Below are 7,673 nucleotides of genomic sequence, written 5' to 3' on the forward strand. Positions count from 1 at the left end.
GTTTTCTACATACAGTACCATGCCATCTGCAAAAAGTGAAAGTTTTACTTTTTCCTTTCCAATTTGAATGCCTTTTATTTCTTTTTCTTGTCTAATTGCTCTAGCTAAAACTTCCAGCACAGTAATGAATAACAGTGGTGACAGTGGGCATTCTTGTCTTGTTCCTGATCTTAGAGGGAAAACTTTAGGTATTTCCCAATTGAATATGATGTTACCTGTGAATTTTTCATTTATTTCCTTTATCATATAGAGGAAGGTTCCTTCTATTCCTATCCTTTTGAGTGTTTTCATCCAGAAAACATATTGATTTTGTTGAATTCTTTTTCGGCATCAGTTGAGATGATCACTTTTTTTTTCCACTTTGATTTATTGATGTGGTGTGTTACACCAATTGATTTTTCTTGTGTTGAACCAACCTTTCATACCTGGAATAGGTCCACCTTGGTCATGATATATAATTCTTTTAATGTGCTACAGGATCCAATTTGTGAGTAATTTTTGAGGATTATTGCATCTATATTCATTACAGAGATTGGTCTATAATTTCCTTGTCCTGTAGTTCCTTTGTCTGGCTTTAGTATTAAGGTGATGTTGGCTTCATAGAATGAGTTAGGTAGCTTTCACTCCTCTTCAATTTTTTGGAAGTGTTTTAACAGGTTTCTTACTAATTATTTCTTGATTGCTTGGTAGAATTCACATGTGAAACCATATCATCCCTGACTTTTCTTTATTGGGAGCTTTCTGATGACTGATTCAATCCCTTTACCTTTGATTGGTTTATTGACTTCCATTTCTTCACAAGTCAATGTTGGTTGTTCAAGCTTTTCTAGTAACTTGCCAAATTCATTGAAGTGTCTAATATATTACCATATAATTGCTCACAGTGCTCTTTCATTATCTTTTTATTTCTGCATGGTCAGTTGTTATATCCTTTTATCCCCTTTCAATTTTCTATTTTATTTATTTACATCCTCTGTCTTTTTTTGGTCAGCTTGGCTAAGTTTCCGTCAATTTTATTGATTTTATCAGGGAACCAACTTCTGGGTTGTTTCTTTAATGTTGTTGTTTGGTTGTTCATTTGTTTAATTCTCTCTGTTGCTTTCATGTTCTCAATTTCATTTATTTTGCTCTAATCTTTGATATTTCTATCCTGTTTAATTTGGGGTTATTTTGCTGTTCTTTTTCTAGTTCCTCCAGGTGAACAGTTCATTCCTAGATTTTTGCTCTTTCTTCTTTTTTAATATAGGTATTTAAGGCAATAAATTTCTCTCTCAACACCACCTTTGCTGCATCCCATAAGTTTTCTTTTTTTTTATGTTGTGTTTTGATTTTCATTTGCCTCCAGATATTTTCTAATTTCTCTTGTTATTTCTTCCTTACCTACTGGTTGTTTAAGAGTGTGTTGTTTATTCTCCACGTAATTGTGATCTTTCCAGCCTGCTGCCTTTTATTGATTTCCAACTTCATTCCATTATGATCTGAGAAAGTGTTTTGTATAATATCAATATTTTTAAAATTTTTGAGACTTCTTTTGTGATCCAACATATGGTCTGTCCTAGAGAATTATCCATGAGTACTTGAGAAAAATGTGTATTCTGCTGTTGTGGTGTGTAGTGTTCTATGTATTTCAAGACTAGTTCATTTATCATGCTATTCACCATCTCTATTTGCTTATTGATCCTCTGTCTGGATGTTACATTTATTAATGAAAGCAGTGTATTAAAGTCTCTAACTATTATTGTAGAAGTGTTTACTTTTCCCTACAATATTGGCAGTGTGTGCCACATGTATCTTTGGGCACTTGAGCTCATTGCATAAATATTTATGTCTGTAATGTCTTCTTGATGAATTGTTCCTTTTATTAATATATGTTGTCCTTCTTTGCCTCTTTTAATTTTCATTGGAAGTCTAATTTGTCTGATGTTAGTATAACCCTAATCTTTTCTGGTTGCTGTTTGCATGAAATATCTTTTTCCAGTCTTTCACTTTCAACCTATATTTGTCCTCGGCTCTAAAATTCATCCCTTATAGACAGCATATAGATGGATCCTGTTTTGTAATCCATTCTGTCAGTTTATTCCTTTTTATTGGGGAATTTAATCCATTAACATTTAATGTTATTACTGTAAGGGCAGTACATTCTTCTACCATTTTGTCATTTGGATTTTATATGTCATGTCTTATTTTTTCTCTCTCCTTTTCCTCTTCTTAATAATCTTTATTTATACACTCTTCTCCAAACCTCTTTCTCTTGTATTTTCCTATCAGTCTGTAGCACTCCCTTCAGTATTTATTGAAGAGCAGGTCTCTTGTTCACAAACTCTCTCAATGTCTGTTTTTCTGGAAATATATTAAAATCTCCATCACTTTGAAGGACAGTTTTTGTGGGCATAGAATTTTTGGTTGGCCGTTTTCCTCTTTCAGTATATTAAATATGAGACTGAAGGATGATAACCACTACTTTCTTACCTCCAATGTTTTTCACTGAGGAATCCACACATAGTCTTATCAAGCTTCCCTTGTATGTGATGGATTACTTTTCTCTGGCTGCTTTCATAATTCACTCTTTGTCTTTGGCATTTGACAATCTGATTAGTAATATCTTGGAGTAAGTCTATTTGGATGTATTCTCTTTGAGTGTGCTGCACTTTTTTTTCTTAAATCTCTAATTTTGTGTATTTCATGAGAATTGGGAAATTGTTAGTGATTATTTCCTCCATTATTCTTTCTGCCCCTTTTCCCTTCTCTTCTCCTTCTGAGACACCCATGACATATTTGTTCATGTGCTCCATGTTGTTTTTCAATTCCCTGTGACCCTGCTCAAACTTTTCCATTCTTTTCCCTATCTGTTCTTTTGTGTGTAGGATTTCAGATATGTTGCTCTCTAGTTTACTAATCCTTTCTACTGCCTCTTCAAATCTGCTCTTGTAGGTCTCCATTTTGTTTTTCATCTCTTCTATTGTTTCTTTGATTCCTATAAGTTCTGCCATTTGTTTTTTCAAACTTTTGAGTTCTCCTTTATGTTCATCCCATGTTTTCTTTATATCCTTCATCTCTTTTGCCATATCTTCCCTCAATGTATTGATTTGATTTTTGATGAGATTTTGCATATCCATTTGAACATTTTAATTTGTTGTGTCAACTCCTGTGTCTCATTTGAAATTTCAGCTTGTTCTTTTGACTGAGCCATATCTTCATTTTTCCTAGTGTGACTTGTAGTCTTTGCTGGTGTTTAGGCATCTGATTTCCTTGATTAGTTTATTCTGAAGCTCATTTTCACTCTTTTACCTAGGGTTTTCTTGTTTGTTGACTTTCTTCTCTATTTTTTCTTTGGCATTCAGTTCAAATTATTCTAGACCTCTAGCTTAGCTTCAGTTTAATTGAACAGAATTTTTCAGCTCTTGTTTTTCTGGCTCTTGTCCTGACTATGGATTTTTTTTTTTTCTTTTTTGGAGGGTCTACCCAGGTATATATGATCAATATCAATCAGATTTTCCCAGACAACACAGGCCCAGGTCTCAGGAAGAATTTGTAATAAGTATCAAGTTTCCCTGAGGATGAGACCCAGAAGTTTGTCACACTTCCCTGTGAAGGCTTTGGACTCTGTGATTTTCCTATCCTTCCCAGCACTTTTTCATAAGCTGCATCTTATATTTTCATTGAAGTTACATTAAACTCCTAATTTATGAAAAAATTATCTAATTTGCATTAACTATGTATTCTAGATAATTATCAAAAATATATCTCAAAATGTTTCAATATTTAAAGGTGAAAAGTGGAAATATATGAATATATCAATGAATAAGTAATTTCAGTATAAGAAGTTTCTACAACAAATTGCAAAGGGAATAATCAATAGATTTGAAAACCTTAAAATGAAAATTTCTATATATCATAGAACATTATAAGCAAAATTAGAAGACAAGAAAATTATTGAGAATGAATGAATCACAGCTATTTATAAAAGTTTAACAGCTGTGCTTATTTGAAATGGTTATGGACACAAGAGCCATTATATTTTAAGCCATTCTTATGGCAAAATTTCAGTGGAAATTTTGATTGAGTGCTTCTATGGAGATGTGATTCACTCAACTGTGGGTGAGACCTTTTGATTAGATTATATTCATGGATGTTTAACCCTGCCCATGTAGGAAGGGTCTTGATTGGTTAAAAGAGTTCAAGAGCCAACATAGAGGTTGATTCTTGGAGATGCTTGAAGATGCAGACAGGGGGACATTTGGAGATGCTAAGCTAAGAGATGAAGCCCAGCATTTGCCCTGGATAAGCTAAGAAAGGACACCCAGATGCTTAGAGAGGAACACCCTGGGAGAAAGAAGCATAGATGCACAAGAGTTGACAGAGAGGAGTGATGACAGAAACCCAGAGATATTTTTGAGAAAGCCATTTGGAAATACAACCCAGGAGCAAGGAATCAGCAGACATCAGCCATGTGCCTTCCCAGCTAGCAGAGTTGTTCTAGACACTATTGCCCTTTCTTCAGTGAGGGTATCCCCTTACTGATGCTTTAGTTTGGACATTTCTATGGCCTTAGAACTATAAATTTGTATCCTGTTAAATCCTCTTTATAAAGGCCAATGAAACCAGAACAGTAGCCCTTGATATAAATTCTGCATATAAATAAGAACAATTATGAGTCACCATGATAAAAGTAGGCAAAGGACATTAGCAGGTGATTTTGAAGAAAAAAAAATGGTTAATAAATATATGGAAAAACTGGTTAAATTCAGCAGTAATCAAAGATATAAAAATCACAGTTTTTTTTTAAATCAAGTACTCAAGAAATGTTTATTGAATGCCCCAATATTTCAGGCATTAGTAAATACTGGTAATATGATATCAAATGTGACATCATATACTCTAAAAAGAAAAAGGACAGTCATTTTATTATGCAAAAATTTCAATTTATTATTTAATCTTCTTTAAAGTGTGCTTATATCTATGCCTCACCTTTGCTTTCATAGAATCTCCTCCAGTTTCAGGTCACAACATCCATTACAAGAATTACTGCAGTATGTTTCATTTCTTCTAATTTCTTTCCCATCTAATGCCTGCTAGTTTTTCTAAAAGATACTATCAAGTTACTCTGCTGTCATGAAGACTTCAGTTTTAGGCTTCTAAAATGCATTCAGATTCCTTAGGGTGGCATTAAGAATCTCAGAAACCCAAGACACTTGTATCTTTATTATCCAAATTCACCAATAGCTCTCACCCACAGCTCTGCCACCTTTCTCACTCTCTCTATCCATTGTTCACCTACCTCATCCCCCACCACCAGTGTTGAACACTTTTCCATCAACATTGACTCTGTTCATGCTATTATTCATGTTTTTTTGCTCTAATACCAAAAATATATCCATTCTTTAATGAATATTTACTTCCAATGCTGCTTTACATATCCTAGGCTAGACTGATCACCATTCTATAAACTCCCAAGCATGTTATATGCACCCAACATAATCAAGGATTGAGTTTGATCTGCATTACTTTGTAATCATATATTTATGTTCTATTTATGTATTATATTGTAACATTTTGTGATTAACTGTGCCTTAAGCTGCTGTGAACGGACGTATAAAATGCTAGGAGGAAAGGCTACATTTATCCAACTCCCAGCTCTATTTGCAGGTGGGCTAGATGAACTTGGGTAAGATACATATTTCAATATTTGACTTTTAGATAAGAAAAGTGTGGAAAATAATGCCTAACTCATTGGTAGATAATATATGTGAAAGTTCTAGTTTAGTGCCTAACACAGGGTGTTTCCATAAGTTAATTTTTCTTTCATTTTGCATTTTAAGATGGCTAACATATATTTTTTGTTTAGATGTTTGCACAGTATATCACTATTCCTGGTAACAATATGAATATAATAATAATTTATATGGGAAACAGTGCAAGTTAGTGGTATTCATAATAGGAAAAAAAGACCAGTAATGAAAGTGGGGGAACAAACCATCAATTTAAGTTATATATTCATATATATATATATATATATATTTATACACTATATATTTAAATTATATATTGAACTATCATGCATTATGGACAACTTATCAACTTACATGAAAATATTCAAATCGATAGGGATTTCTATATGAGTAGCATCATTTTCAAAAGCAGAGGGCTAAACCTTGGTTTAATAATATTCTATTTTGGAGATCTTGAGGGGATAAATAACTATTACTAAAGATGAACATGTTCTTAATTTGAGTTTACATATTCTGCACGAATCCATGTTCAAACATAATTTCCAAAACAAAAAAAAGTTGAGAATCAAATTTAAAAGCACAGTTTACATCTGGTAGATAGGGTTACTTAGGAAGGGATTAATATTTGACAACATGGAATGTTCCTGAATTCATAAGATTAAGATTTCCATATGTTTGCCAAATATATTAAATTTATATACCACATTCTCTTTTTAGTATTTGTTGAATTTGTTGAGCACTGTAACTAGTACCTCTCTGACACAATTTGTGATCTCAGGGGTAGCCATTTACTCATATCTGACAGACTCTCTTTGCTTGGATTTGAAATACATCTCAGTAATCCTCCTCAAGGAACATATGTATCCATTTATATATATTCTTTGGGCTAAACATCATTGACGTTTTTTCCGATTTAATATTTTACATACAACATGGCCATTTAACAATTTCTCAGTATCCCTTGATTTTGAAAAATTTGTATCATATTAAAATCAGTTGCTATAGCGAGTGATATTTATTCAGAATGTTATGCCATATTTCTTCACAATTCGTTCCACATTTATTACTTCTTTATTTCTTAGATTATAAATAAAAAGGTTTAATAAAGGAATTACCAGAGTATAAAAAACTGCAAATGTTGTATCATTTTTTTCCTCTTTAACTGTACTTGGGCTAACATACATGTAAAGAAGAGAGCTATAGAACAGTGAGACAGAGAAAAATGTGATGCACAAGTTGATAAGGCTTTGACTCTTCCCTCTTTGGGTTTCATTTTTAAACGGTGAAAAGGATGAAGAGGTAAGTGATTATGACTGTGGTAATAGAGAAGCTTTGAACTGATCCTGAAAAGATGTGTACCATCAAGTCATTGATATAGGGGTCAATGCAAGAAAGTCCATAAAATAGGAAAACATCACAAAGAAAGTGACTGGCTTCATGAGAGCCACAGAAAGTTAACATAAACAATAACCCCACTTGAAGTATGGAATGCAGGTTTCCAGATATGCAGGCCCCTGTGATCATCTGAATGCAGAGTTTCTTTGACATCCTGGTGTGGTACTGCAGTGGGCTGCATATTGCCACATACCGGTCATAGGCCATTGCTGCCAGAAGAAAGAAGTCTGTAGTTTCAGCAAGATAGAGAAAATAAAGTTGTGCCATGCATTCAGAGAGGGAAATTGCTCTGTCTTCTGAAAAGAAGTTCTGTAACACCTTGGGGGTAATAGCACAAGAACAGAGGAATCCATCAGAGCCAAGTTGTATGTACATTGGTGTGTGAAAATGATGTTCCATATAGATCAATGCCACCAAACCAAGATTACCCACTATTGTGATCAGATAGGTGTCAAAAAACATCACAAACATAAGGGGCTTCAGCTATCATTGATCTGCAAATCCTCTGAGGGTAAATTCAGTTATCATGGAGTGGTTATATTCAGGCAT

General features: G+C 33.5%; 1 pseudogene; it reads right to left on the reverse strand.

The window, feature by feature from the left end:
- Positions 1 to 6,748: 6,748 nt before the first annotated feature.
- LOC119513513 lies at positions 6,749 to 7,673 on the reverse strand (annotated as a pseudogene).

This window comes from Choloepus didactylus, chromosome 1, assembly GCF_015220235.1.
Source record: "Choloepus didactylus isolate mChoDid1 chromosome 1, mChoDid1.pri, whole genome shotgun sequence".
NCBI lineage: Eukaryota > Metazoa > Chordata > Mammalia > Pilosa > Megalonychidae > Choloepus > Choloepus didactylus.